Source organism: Mesoplodon densirostris, chromosome 19 (genome assembly GCF_025265405.1).
Source record: "Mesoplodon densirostris isolate mMesDen1 chromosome 19, mMesDen1 primary haplotype, whole genome shotgun sequence".
Classification (NCBI taxonomy): Eukaryota; Metazoa; Chordata; class Mammalia; order Artiodactyla; family Ziphiidae; genus Mesoplodon; species Mesoplodon densirostris.
In genome coordinates, this window is record NC_082679.1 from 11,151,683 (window position 1) to 11,166,660 (window position 14,978).

General features: G+C 44.7%; 1 pseudogene; it reads left to right on the forward strand.

Moving 5' to 3' along the window:
- Positions 1–5,387: 5,387 nt before the first annotated feature.
- LOC132480094 (protein FAM170A-like) lies at positions 5,388–9,439 on the forward strand (annotated as a pseudogene).
- The last annotated feature ends 5,539 nt before the right edge of the window (positions 9,440–14,978 follow it).

The following is a 14,978-nucleotide window of genomic DNA, read 5'->3' on the forward strand; positions in this document are numbered from 1 at the left end:
CACTACTAGGCATATACCCTGAGAAAACCATAATTCAAAAAGAGACATGTACCAAAATGTTCATTGCAGCTCTATTCACAATAGCCCGGAGCTGGAAACAACCTAAGTGTCCATCATCGGATGAATGGATAAAGAAGATGTGGCACATATATACAATGGAATATTGCTCAGCCATAAAAAGAAGCGAAACTGAGCTATTTGTAATGAGGTGGATAGACCTAGAGTCTGTCATACAGAGTGAAGTAAGTCAGAAAAAGAAAGACAAATACCGTATGGTAACATATATATATGGAATATAAGAAAAAAGAAATGTCATGTAGAACCTAGGGGTAAAACGGGAATAAAGACACAGACCTACTTGAGAATGGACTTGAGGATATGGGGACGGGGAAGGGTAAGCTGTGACAAAGCGAAAGAGAGGCATGGACATATATACACTACCAAACGTAACGTAGATAGATAGTGGGAAGCAGCCGCAGAGCACAGGGAGATCAGCTCGGTGCTTTGTGACCACCTGGAGGGGTGGGATGGGGAGGGTGGGAGGGAGGGAGATGCATGAGGGAGGGGATGTGGGAACAGATGTATATGTATGACTGATTCACTTTGTTATAAAGCAGAAACTACTAAAATAAATAAATAAATAAATAAATAAATAATAAATAAATAAATAAAATAACATATTCATATTAAATCTCTCTAGAAAAGACATTAAAAGATCTCCAGAAGAAGTAAAGCTGTCACTGTTTGCTGATGACATGATACTATACATAGAGAATCCTAAAGATGCTACCTGAAAACTACTAGAGCTAATCAATGAATTTGGTAAAGTAGCAGGATACAAAATTAATGCACAGAAATCTCTGGCATTCCTGTACACTAATGATGAAAAATCTGAAAATGAAATCAAGAAAACACTCCCATTTACCATTGCAACAGAAAGAATAAACTCTCTAGGAATAAACCTACCTGAGGAGACAAAAGACCTGTATGCAGAGAATTATAAGACACTGATGAAAGAAATTAAAGATGATACAAATAGATGGAGAGATATACCATGCTCCTGGATTGGAAGAATCAATCTTGTGAAAATGACTCTACTACCCAAAGCAATCTACAGATTCAATGCAATCCCTATCAAACTACCACTGGCATTTTTCACAGAACTAGAACAAAAAATTTCAAAATTTGTTTGGAGAAACAAAAGACCCCGAATAGCCAAAGCAATCTTGAGAACGAAAAACGGAGCTGGAGGAATCACGCTCCCTGACTTCAGACTATACTACAAAGCTACAGTAATCAAGACAGTGTGGTACGGGCACAAAAACAGAAAGATAGATCAATGGAACAGGATAGAAAGCCCAGAGATAAACCCACGCACATATGGTCAACTTATCTTTGATAAAGGAGGCAGGAATGTACAGTGGAGAAAGGACAGCCTCTTCAATAAGTGGTGCTGGGAAAACTGGACAGGGACATGTAAAAGTATGAGATTAGATCATTCCCTAACACCATACACAAAAATAAGCTCAAAATGGATTAAAGACCTAAATGTAAGGCCAGAAACTATCAAACTCTTAGAGGAAAACATAGGCAGAACACTCTATGACATAAATCACGGCAAGATCCTTTTGGACCCACCTCCTAGAGAAATGGAAATAAAAACAAAGATAAACAAATGGGACCTAATGAAACTTCAAAGCTTTTGCACAGCAAAGCAAACCATAAACAAGACCAAAAGACAACCCTCAGAATGGGAGAAAATATTTGCAAATGAAGCAACTGACAAAGGATTAATCTCCAAAATTTATAAACAGCTCATGCAGCTCAATAGCAAAAAAAACAAAGAAGCCAATCCAAAATTGGGCAGAAGACTTAAATAGGCATTTCTCCAAAGAAGATATACAGACTGCCAACAAACACATGATAGAATGCTCAACATCATTAATCATGAGAGAAATGCAAATCAAAACCACAATGAGATATCATCTCACACCAGTCAGAATGGCCATCATCAAGAAATCTAGAAACAATAAATGCTGGAGAGGGTGTGGAGAAAAGGGAACACTCTTGCACTGCTGGTGGGAATGTGAATTGGTACAGCCACTATGGAGAACAGTATGGAGGTTCCTTAAAAAACTATAAATAGAACTACCATGTGACCCAGCAATCCCACTACTAGGCTTATACCCTGAGAAAACTATAATTCAAAAAGAGACATGTACCAAAATGTTCATTGCAGCTCTATTCATAATAGCCCGGAGCTGGAAACAACCTAAGTGTCCATCATCGGATGAAGGGATAAAGAAGATGTGGCACATATATACAATGGAATATTGCTCAGCCATAAAAAGAAGCGAAACTGAGCTATTTGTAATGAGGTGGATAGACCTAGAGTCTGTCATACAGAGTGAAGTAAGTCAGAAAGAGAAAGACAAATACCGTATGCTAACACATATACACGGAATTAAAAAAAAATGTCATGAAGAACCTAGGGGTAAAACGGGAATAAAGACACAGACCTACTTGAGAATGGACTTGAGGATATGGGGACGGGGAAGGGTAAGCTGTGACAAAGCGAAAGAGAGGCATGGACATATATACACTACCAAACGTAACGTAGATAGATAGTGGGAAGCAGCCGCAGAGCACAGGGAGATCAGCTCGGTGCTTTGTGACCACCTGGAGGGGTGGGATGGGGAGGGTGGGAGAGAGGGAGATGCATGAGGGAAGGGATGTGGGAACAGATGTATATGTATGACTGATTCACTTTGTTATAAAGCAGAAACTACTAAAATAAATAAATAAAAATAAATAAATAAATAAATAAAATAACATATTCATATTAAATCTCTCTAGAAAAGACATTAAAAGATCTCCAGAAGAAGTAAAGCTGTCACTGTTTGCTGGTGACATGATACTATACATAGAGAATCCTAAAGATGCTACCAGAAAACTACTAGAGCTAATCAATGAATTTGGTAAAGTAGCAGGATACAAAATTAATGCACAGAAATCTCTGGCATTCCTGTACAGTAATGATGAAATATGTGAAAATGAAATCAAGAAAACACTCCCATTTACCATTGCAACAAAAAGAATAAAATATCTAGGAATAAACCTACCTGAGGAGACAAAAGACCTGTATGCAGAGAATTATAAGACACTGATGAAAGAAATTAAAGATGATACAAATAGATGGAGAGATATACCATGCTCCTGGATTGGAAGAATCAATCTTGTGAAAATGACTCTACTACCCAAAGCAATCTACAGATTCAATGCAATCCCTATCAAACTACCACTGGCATTTTTCACAGAACTAGAACAAAAAATTTCAAAATTTGTTTGGAGAAACAAAAGACCCCGAATAGCCAAAGCAATCTTGAGAACGGAAAACGGAGCTGGAGGAATCAGGCTCCCTGACTTCAGACTATACTACAAAGCTACAGTAATCAAGCCAGTGTGGTATGGGCACAAAAACAGAAAGATAGATCAATGGAACAGGATAGAAAGCCCAGAGATAAACCCACGCACATATGGTCAACTTATCTTTGATAAAGGAGGCAGGAATGTACAGTGGAGAAAGGACAGCCTCTTCAATAAGTGGTGCTGGGAAAACTGGACAGGGACATGTAAAAGTATGAGATTAGATCATTCCCTAACAGCATACACAAAAATAAGCTCAAAATGGATTAAAGGCCTAAATGTAAGGCCAGAAACTATCAAACTCTTAGAGGAAAACATAGGCAGAACACTCTATGACATAAATCACAGCAAGATCCTTTTGGACCCACCTCCTAGAGAAATGGAAATAAAAACAAAGATAAACAAATGGGACCCAATGAAACTTCAAAGCTTTTGCACAGCAAAGCAAACCATAAACAAGACCAAAAGACAACCCTCAGAATGGGAGAAAATATTTGCAAATGAAGCAACTGACAAAGGATTAATCTCCAAAATTTATAAACAGCTCATGCAGCTCAACAGCAAAAAAACAAAAAACCCAATCCAAAAATGGGCACAAGACTTAAATAGGCATTTCTCCAAAGAAGATATACAGACTGCCAACAAACACATGAAAGAATGCTCAACATCATTAATCATGAGAGAAATGCAAATCAAAACTACAATGAGATATCATCTCACACCAGTCACAATGGCCATCATCAAGAAATCTAGAAACAATAAATACTGGAGAGGGTGTGGAGAAAAGGGAACACTCTTGCACTGCTGGTGGGAATGTGAATTGGTACAGCCACTATGGAGAACAGTATGGAGGTTCCTTAAAAAACTAAAAATAGAACTACCATGTGACCCAGCAATCCCACTACTAGGCATATACCCTGAGAAAACCATAATTCAAAAAGAGACATGTACCAAAATGTTCATTGCAGCTCTATTCACAATAGCCCGGAGCTGGAAACAACCTAAGTGTCCATCATCGGATGAATGGATAAAGAAGATGTGGCACATATATACAATGGAATATTGCTCAGCCATAAAAAGAAGCGAAACTGAGCTATTTGTAATGAGGTGGATAGACCTAGAGTCTGTCATACAGAGTGAAGTAAGTCAGAAAGAGAAAGACAAATACCGTATGCTAACACATATATATGGAATTTAAAACAAAATGTCATGAAGAACCTAGGGGTAAAACGGGAATAAAGACACAGACCTACTTGAGAATGGACTTGAGGATATGGGGAGGGGGAAGGGTAAGCTGTGACAAAACGAAAGAGAGGCATGGACATATATACACTACCAAACATAAGGTAGATAGTGGGAAGCAGCTGCAGAGCACAGGGAGATCAGCTCGGTGCTTTGTGACCGCCTGGAGGGGTGGGATGGGGAGGGTGGCAGGGAGGGAGATGCATGAGGGAAGGGATGTGGGAACAGATGTATATGTATGACTGATTCACTTTGTTATAAAGCAGAAACCAAAAAAAAAAAGTTCTCCAATGAAAATGTTAATTTTATAATAGACATGGTATGATACAATTTATAATAGATATGGTATGAACCTTTCCCTTTCACGGGAAAGGTTCGGCTGGGTAAAAGGAATTGTTCTTGAAAATGGGGCCTGTGCTATTGCAGACACTGTGCTCAACCTAGGTCCACCGAATGCTCTGATGTCATCACTGAGGTCACAGAATTCCGCTGTGCTCCTGGCAACCTTGCAAACATAACAGCCCTGGTGAGCACTAGGCAGTCCTGCTGGTTCACTAAGTGGTACAAGTTTTTCAGCCATTTAGGAGACTTGACTATTTTTATTTGTATTGAATCATTTCAACGGATTGCCCAAGAGCCAACAAGGGCCAACCTGTAGGGAAGAGGAGGAGTTGGACATCTCTTGAGGCAACTTCTAAGGGAGACTTCTAGTTGGTACGATGGAACGGCGACAAAAGAGGAAACATCTGGAAAATGAAGAGTCCCAGGAAACTGCCGAGAACGGAGGAGGTATGTGGGGGGCAACTTGTCTGGGGCACATGGGTTCCTGCCAAACTGAACCTTCTCTAGGAAGCGGGGGACTGAGAACGTGTCACCTGTGAAGCAGGGAGCGAGAGACCTTGTCTCACTGATGCTGCCGTATCCATCCGGAGGGTCCCTGTGGTGTGAGATGGCACAGAACGGCCAGATGCCCCCTGGGAGATGGGGGAGGTCAGCTCCGCTGGTCTGAGGACTCTCTCCTGGGGCAGCCGGGCCTGGAGCTTTGTCGGACTCATAGCAGGCTGCATCCTGCTTGCACAGACCTAGAGGTGCAGCTTTTCTCAGTCCCCGATTTCTCTCTTATTCTCTTGGATCTTTCCCTGGGCTCATGAGGTGGGGGATGTGAAGGATGCAAGGATGCTGAGAGAGACCCAGGAGTTGCTTGGCCTCTTTTACCAAAGTGGAAAGAGAAGCCCCATGAGTTGAAGGCCCTGTTGAAAAATATCTTGACAAGTGGAATGCACTTCGAAAGAAGATTGTTTGTCTAGGGATGGTGTCATATGGAAAGCAAGGAGGTTTTATTCCTTCAACAGGAAGAATTTCCCAAAGGAGATCAAGGGAAGGGAAGGGTTTTCCAGAGACTGAGACCGCGTGGGCGGGGGTGAGAAATGGCCTCAGGGTCCTGCGGGGAGCTCTGAGAGCCACGGGCCACGGGGTGCCTGCGTGCATTAAATGTAGGCGAGTAGCTTGCCCTGGGAGAGGGGTGGTCACCCCAGAGCTCCAGCTAGAGGCCTCTGCCCCAGATTAGAGCCCAGTAGCTCCTACCAGGCCCAGGGCCCTGGAGACTGTAGGATGGGCCCTGGGAATGGAGCTCTAGACAGCAGGCAGATTTTCAGGCAGTGGCTGGGACAGGCTGGGGGAGGCAATGACCGCCCCTGACCATTCAGAATATTTTTCTCTATGTTCCTCTGTGTGTGTGTGTGTGTGTGTGTGTGTGTGTGTGTGTCTGTGTGTTTGTGGTATTGCAGAGAAGAGCGGGATGAATGGGGGTAGAGTGCTTACCAGATAGAAAGTCTGCATGGTAAAGTTCTTGTCAACCTGCCTGGACCTGGCTGACACTCGGTGTACGTAAGAGTGTATACAGAATTCTTGTTAGGGGTGTTTTATGAGACAGTAACTCATACACCCATGTACACTCTGATACAGCAAAAATATCACACACCCCACATATAACTTCCTTATTAAACCACACACAGCACATGGAGGTATATACACGCATCCCTCTTGTACTACGTTCTCATACAACCCACCTGTATCACAATCCTTTCCTCCAACACCAAACGCTGGAGATGAGATATGTATATAGACACACACACTATCTATATATGACACACACACACACACACACACACACACTATATATATATGTATCGCCTCAACTCTCGCACAAACACAGCTAACTTCAGCCATCTCTAAATACCTCTATAAAAACCAGTCACGTGTCATACACACCACACTTACAACACATTCTTGAGTAATGCCATACCCGCTTTGTACAAACCACAGTAAACCACAGTCTCACTAACCCATGTCAGGGTTGCCAGAGAAAATATGGGCTATCCAGTTCAATTTGAATTCCACATAAACAACAAGTGATGTTTCAGTATCAGGATGTCCCAAATATTGTATGGGCCCTACTTACACTCAAAATAAGTAAGACCAAATACTGCATGGGAATACTTACACTAAAAAATTATTCTGGGTTTATCTGAAACTGAAATTTAACTGGGTGCCCTGTATTTTTGTTCACTAAGTCTGGCAACCCTTATAAACTTACCACCAGCTGATGTATTATATATTTATTGGAGTTTTGTTTAGTGTGTGTCTTCCCCTACTAGAATGTGCAGCATTACCAGAGACTACAACAATGGAAGAGTGCCGGATACACAGGAGTAGCTGCTCACTGGATCTTGGTGAATGAATGAATGAACACACACCATAAATACAAGCCACACCATGGAATGAGGAAAAGTTACATGTCCCAGAATTCCTGACTTGTGAACAGAAACCATGCACACAAAGGCCACAGACACAGATAGGCACATCTGCACTGTGCTCCCCACGCCAACCCCACACTCACCACAGACATAACTGATACACATCACTCACTCTTCCCACACACTCACAGTCACCACCGAGGCCTACATTACCAACAAGACAGTGAGAGAATAAGTATTGACTGGAATTAAATCCTGGAGTATCCACTGGGAACCACACTCTCAACTGTGTGTATTCACTGCACCTGACACGTGTCACACACTCAGTAAACATTTGTGGACAGAGGACTGATGAACCCACCCTGAGCCTTTCATTCCTCCCTCAGGAATCTCGAAGTCACAAGAGGATCCCCCTCGGCTTGGATCCACTGTGGTGGCCCAAGGCTGCAGCCCAGGGGCAGGGGAGGTCTCCTCTGCCTCTAAATACTTCTTCTGTACTTCTACTCCGTGCAAGCTCATCTACGCTGGTAAGGGCGCGGGGCTCCTCAGGTGAGGGGGTGCTTGGCTGTGAGGCAGGAGGCACACAGATCCTAGGGAGGCTGAGAGGAAATCCAGGGTCATCAGAGGTGATGAGGGCTCTGTGGAAGAGCCTGGGCAGGATGGCTGAGCTGTTACGAGGGCGTGGATGCCAGCTGAGTCTGGGTGTGTGGGTGTGTGAATACTGCTACTACCATGGTGGGGAAGTCAAGGAGCAGGGTCGGAAAGGTCTGGGCTTGAGGTGGAGGGAAGAGGGACCAGATTAAGCATCTTCAGAGGAAAATGGAGGCTTTGTCTTTGCCTTTGCTTCCAGAGAAGGACAGAGTTCTGCATCATAGACCTCCAGGCTCAGAGCAGGACCATCCAGCTCAGGTCCACACAGCTCACACATCCATGCGCCCTCCAGGCACAGCCCTTCTCAGTGCACACATAAACCCCAAGCACGTGATCCACAATGCTCCTCTCCTGCACCACGGCCCCATGCCACAAGGAATGCACCACCGATATTCCCAAACTCACACTCCTCGTCGTACACGCATCCAGCCGCATCCCTCACATTCCACAGCCCTCACCACCATACTCCACACCCCTGTATACAGACACTGCTCCAGTATCCCCCCCACGCACATGAAAAGCCCACAGATGACACCAGATACACCACTCCGTCCTACGGCTAACAGACACCAAGCTCACGACATAGCTATGTCATGCAAATGTCCCTCTCTCGTCTACCACACCTGCTCCCTCAGCTTCCGGCATGGCCCATGCATGTTATTATGTTCTTAATTTCCTTTTTCAGGAATCCGGAGATTTCATCGAGACACTGCCCAGCCCCTAGTCCAGGATCAGGAAGAAGGAGAGACTGCTTCCCCATCATACTGTGTCTCCTCCTCACCCTCTTCACCCTGTAAGAACTATCTGCACCCAGACAAGGAGGAAAGGGGCATGAAAATATACTACATGCAGGTACAAGTGAACAAGGGTGTCGCTGTCTCCTGGAAGACAAAGAAACCCTTGGAGTTGCCTGAAAAGCAGCTGAGGATAGAAGAAGTGACCCTTCCTGAGGATGTGTGCGCAGTAGCCACTGACCCCTCTTCTGATGTGTCCACCGAAAGCCTCCTGTCTGACAGTGAGCCCACTGGGGAGGAGAAAGAGTATGAGGAAAGGGCAGAGCCAGGCAGCCCATCAGGGTCACCTGCCGTCGAGGAGAGACCCAGCGCCAAGACAGCGGACTGGATGGTGACCATGGAGACCGGCTTCAGGTGCATGGCTTGCTGCCGGGTCTTCCCCACCTTGGAGATCCTCCAACAGCACGTGAAGTTCGGCGTCCTGGAGGGCTTCAGCTGCCGTGTCTTTCATCTCACCATGGCCAAGCTGATGGGCAATGTGGAATCCAGAGCACCCCCGAGGAAGAGGAGGAGGAGGAGGAGGAGGAAGAGAAGCAAGAAGAAAAGGAGAATGAGGGAGAGCAGCCCACGGGGGAAGGCCCCAGCCCGAAGAGACCCCGCAGGTAGGGTCTTTTCTCTCTTTTCATTTCCACACAGCAACTGAGATTCATGGGACAGAAGTCCTGGAAGACGGTGTGGCCGTCCCTTGGAAGAGGTAAGGCTTGAGGCTGGCAGTCTTCTGAGCCTATGTCACGAGGGCCCAGAGGAGTCTAAGGGAAGGGGCCGCACACATGTGCTGGTTGACCTAATGGCTCTGCAGTTGCATCAGCTTGGGACACACCCAGCACTACCAAAGGAACTGAGCTCTGTTGACTTAATCAAGAAGGTGGAGCCTTTTCCTAGGAGTTTTCTCAGGGTCTGCACGATGGACCTCAACTCTTAGAGGACGTACTCCCAGCAGCTCCTTCTCGGCAGAGAGAGCCAGGAGTGGTCTGAAGAGAGGACAGGGGCCCTTGCAGGACCAGAACTTTGAGGTCTGAGAGCCTGGGGCCTGAGCCGAGATCTCACCCTGACCACTGGACCTAGCCTTCTGTGACAAAGGGGAATATGAAAGAGAGTCACGTGGCAATGAGGTCCCCCGAGATATGGAAATGTTCCAGAACCTCCGTTGCGTGGTCGTTGATCTGGAGCCAAGCTCCCTGTGGTGTGTGTGGCTCTGAGCATTAAGGCGACGCTGGAGGGTGACCCTGACCAGCAGAGCCTGGAGAGCTGCTCGTCTCTTCCTGTTCTACCTCATTTGCTTTATCCCTTCCAGGGAGAAGAAAGGACCCTCGGGAGAGTAGCAGACAGAATGCCGTGGTCTGAAGGAGGATGAAGGGACCGGCACTCAGTCTAACATCATATGACCATAGAAACGTCCTATGCAATAAAGGGCATTTTCCAAACCTTTCCTGAGGTTTTATTTAATTACATTGTTCTATCTATGCATCTATCTGTCATCTACATCTGTATCTTTCAAGGTTTGTGAACAAGCTTTCACATAAGCACTAGAGATGTCCGCCAGCATTTTCCAGAAGAGGCCTGCAAATTGCTGGGGACTCCTCACAAATAGGCAATGGCCACAACCCCTGCCACACAGACTATGCGCGTGGCCCTCCTGACGTACTCCCACTCTCTCTCTGAATTTCCCGAGGTCTCAGATGAGGGTGCTGGCTGGAGGCAATGATCACGTGCAGGCTGAATCTTCTCCAGATTCTGATGCTCTTCCTGGGCATATCGTCCTCAAGCACAGTCTCCATGTCCCTGGCCACACTGATCTCTCTCCTTCAGTCCTTCCCTCCCTCCCTCTCCTGCCTCCCAGTGCAGAGAATACTTTTTGACATTTGAGACGACATTTATCTTTTGTTCACAGAATTCTCACCTGTTCTACTGTGGCCTCCGTTGTGAACATTCCAAAGCTGAGAATTTTCTTTTTTTCTCCCTCATTTCTGCTGAGTCTTTACCTTCCTAATGCAGTGAACTCAGAGTGCCTAGCTGACTGGATGGGGAAAAAAATCCAGGGAGCAAAGAGAAATAATAAAAGAATATATCAGTTAATTTTTCATAGTGTTATCCAACTACATATTTTTAAAATTTTGGAATAATATTAGGAATCTTCTCTTTATAAAAAACTGAATTCTTGGGCTTCCCTGGTGGAGCAGTGGTTAAGAATATGCCTGCGAATGCAGGGGACATGGGTTCGAGCCCTGGTCTGGGAAGATCCCACGTGCCACGGAGTAACTAAGCCCGCGCGCCACAACTACTGAGCCTGCGCTCTAGAGCCCGTGTGCCACATCTACCGAGCCCACGTGCCACAACTACGGGAGCCTGCCTGCCTAGAGCCCATGCTCCGCAACAAGAGAAGCCACTGCAATGAGAAGCCCGTGCACCACAGCCAAGAGTAGCCCCCGCTCACTGCAACTAGAGAACGCCCGCTAGCAGCAACAAAGACCCAATGCAGCCCAAAATCAATTAATTAATTTTAAAATACTGAATTAGTTTCAAGGGTACAATGTACAAAAGCACAATAAAAGCCCCCCTTCATAACCCCCCAACCCCACTCTCAAGATGGAATAGATAGGCTGTGATACAATTTAGAGTCGTAGTCCTACTACTACTCCCACCACATCCGAGATCCTCTGAGCCAGGTGCAGCAGCTTCCTTTCACAATGCTAGGACCCGCCCACAAGACAGATGATAATCCCTTTGGACATTTCAAGGAGCGGCACCAAGGGAACAGTACCTGGGAAATGCCACTGACAGCTCAGAATATCCATGGCATTTCTAGAGCCTCGGCACTGCTCTCGCTCTGGGAATGAAGGTCCAAAAAGCACATCGGAGAATGTTCATAGTTGTAAACAAGCTCCACCTTTGAAACACAATCTACATAGAACCACATATACAAGCCTGCACAATGGATGAAGCCAAGGTCTCCTCCATGATTTCCCTTCTGACCACCTTATTGTCTCCTCAACCATAAAAGGTGAACTTGAAACTCAGGACCTTGCCTTGTCACCAGAAACATCCAAGCTTGGATCAGTCTTTCTAAGACCAGATACTTGCTCTCTGAACTATTAGAGACTTGTCACATACACAGAAGTAGAACAGGATTATTTCTATCTACCTGGGGACCTGGAGTCTTTCACATTGCTCCTGTTCAAACTCTCAGAACAGCAAAACTTTACCTACAAAGGGTTCAAGCTATGACACTCCCAATTTCCACACACCTCCTCATCTCTTGTGAGTCACATGCAGCCAATTCCAGGAATTGGAAACATGGTTGTGAGGAGGAAACTGACTTTGGGGCTCCCCTTGGATATGGTCTTCCAGACTTACCCAAAGGCCATTAAGAGGAAGGTTTACCCCACCTCGGGGAAACCCGAGGCAGTACGTGCAGTACTTGCTGGCCATGGCTTCTGAGCTACATCCAAGAAGAATTTCATCCTGTACCTCGATCTGCTGAAGCCATTTCTGACTGTCCGAGAGCCAGCATGTACCGCTCCTCAACTGCCTCCATTGTGGACCATCAGTAGGGCTGGCAGATTTAGTAAATAAAAATACAGGATACCCAGTTAAACTTGAACTTCACATGAATAATAAGTCATTATTTTTACTATAAGTAGATCCTATGTACTATTTGGGGCCTACTTATCTTCAAAATGTACTCGTTGTTTTTCTGACATTCATATTTAACTAAACAGCCTATATTTTATCTGTCAACCCTACTCAGCAGAAATGATGGAGGCTTATAGAGATCCAGGAGACGCCTCAGCGCCTCCTCAGCTTTTATTTCTACGTCCTGGACAGCGAGCACGAACCTTCCACTCCCAGTCATTGGCTAGAATGGAGGATATTCTCTGTTTTAGAGCTTTTTCTACTTGTCATTGTTATTATCTTCCTTATTTTAAAGAGAGGTTTATTTTTTTCCAAACTTAATAGCTCATCCAAAAGTATTTCAAAGTTCATTAGACAAGGGAAAAACAACATGGTTCTGAAAAGTGAAGGAAACCGCCTGGTGTTTAGTAAAGAAGTAGTAGGGAGATTGAAAAAGCCAAACTTAATAAGCAAATCTCTCCAAGGGTATTTTCAGAGCTTGATACCCTCCCACACCCTGAAAATATTATTACATCAAGAATGTAGAACTGCTAACCAAATGTAAGGCTCCCATATGATTCTATCAAACTCAGGATGCTTCTTTACTAAGCAGTGAGCACACTTGCTGCCCCAGGGACCTTGGCAGTTGCAACATAGGGCTCTTCCCTTTGGGATGGAAACAGCAAGTTTTCCTGTGGTCTACACGCTGGCCCCAAAAATACTACACTCCCAATACTTGTCAACTTTAAGTCTTTTTCTACATAGCTCCATTTTCCTGTTACTATCTGGACTACATCCTAGACTTGACATTACATAAATTGCATTCAAGAAGCTATTTTTAAAAGTTGGTAGGAAACCTTCAATCTATAGCTTGCAGTCCCTGGCTTACTTTCATCCAGGTGCATAAGGGTTTTCAAAAGTAGTCAGGTTAGTTACCCCGTATCACAGCCCCACGCTTGTGTCACAGATATAAAAATGGAACATGATATTTAAGGTTTTAGTTGCCAAATCATCAAGCCTCCCAGACAGAGGCAATAGAGCAAAATGATTACAGAGGCATGGATTTTGATTTGCTCCAGTGTCTTGGGCAAGTCACTTGGCCTCTGTATTTATTTGTACTTATCTGCACTTATCTGTCACTTGGGGGTTATAATTGTACCTGGTCCATGGGTACGTTGTACAAAAGATCTGTAAAGTAGTTACAAGAAACCGACACAGAGTAAGCACTCCACAGACATTGGCTATTACCTATTGGAAATATTTCTCCATGAAACAGATTACTTTATCAGTGGATGACTTGGTGGGAGACAGTGAATCACAGAATCACAGCATGTTGAAAGTGACCTAGTTCACACTCTTAGGTGAGAAAAAGAAAAGTGTGCATGTGTAGAAAATGTCTGAAACTTTACCTAACAAAGAGTTCATCATGTTAACTTTGAGGATTAGAATAAATCAGGAAAGGAGGAAAGAAAAACTTGAGTGTACTTCAATTTCTATATCACTTGTGTGTCTACACTGAGACTCTGAATACACTGGAAGTGCAATTTTGTTTAATGTGGCGGGATAAAGGTTTTCAAGTTTTCCTGATCCATCCGTATTATTATCTCAGAATTGCTGGCATTTCTTGCCATCTTCGGATCTACAGCCATTTGAGTCAGTGGGCCATTCTGGACGGAGGAGATAATAGAGCAGAAGTGAAGTGAGAGAAAAGGAGAGAAAAGATTTTCTCTTTTCTCTTCAAAGAGGAAAGGTCTTTGGAATGGGAACAACTCACAAGCAAACTTTGGGGAAAGGATGTGATGGAAAATGAGACAAACATCCTACCCCTGTGATGAGAAGGATTCCCTGGGCTGGATGGAGGGAGGTCACAGGTGGCTGGACGAGGAAACCAACTAGGGAGAAACACACACAAGTGCACAGCAAACACCCTGAGGCCACTCAGCCTGACTCCATGCAAACATGTGTCCAGCAGCCAGCCCTTCACCTGTGGCTCCCCAGCAAGACAGGTACCTCGGGGGTGCCAACTCATTCTGAGTCCATTAGGCCTGGCCATTCATAAACCGCTGTCTAACGTGTGAGGAATAAACTCTAAATGTTTATGAGGAAATTGGCGAAGGAGGTTGAAAGGTTACTTAAACGGAAAAAAAAAGAAGTTCAGGAAGGCAGGATGGTAGAGAGACAAGAAAAAGACCTTAAAAGATAGAAAGGATTTGCCAAAGGAGAGAAGGAAAAAGAAATGATTCCGAATGGGTTAACCTGCAGCTAGGAAGTTAAGGAAGATTATTGATGTGTGAAGACTATGGAATAAAGTGAATAAAATTTCTCAGAAGTTGCTGAGAATATGGTAAGAAGCATGATTATCACATTATGAATTGGCTGCAATGGCATTCTAGGGGGACACTAGGAAGGGGAAGCAAATGTTCATGAGATGACAGTAGCAGGTGGAAAGTGGTTTCAGGGGAAGATCAGTCTTGCAGAGGGTGTATCAGAGGAGGGC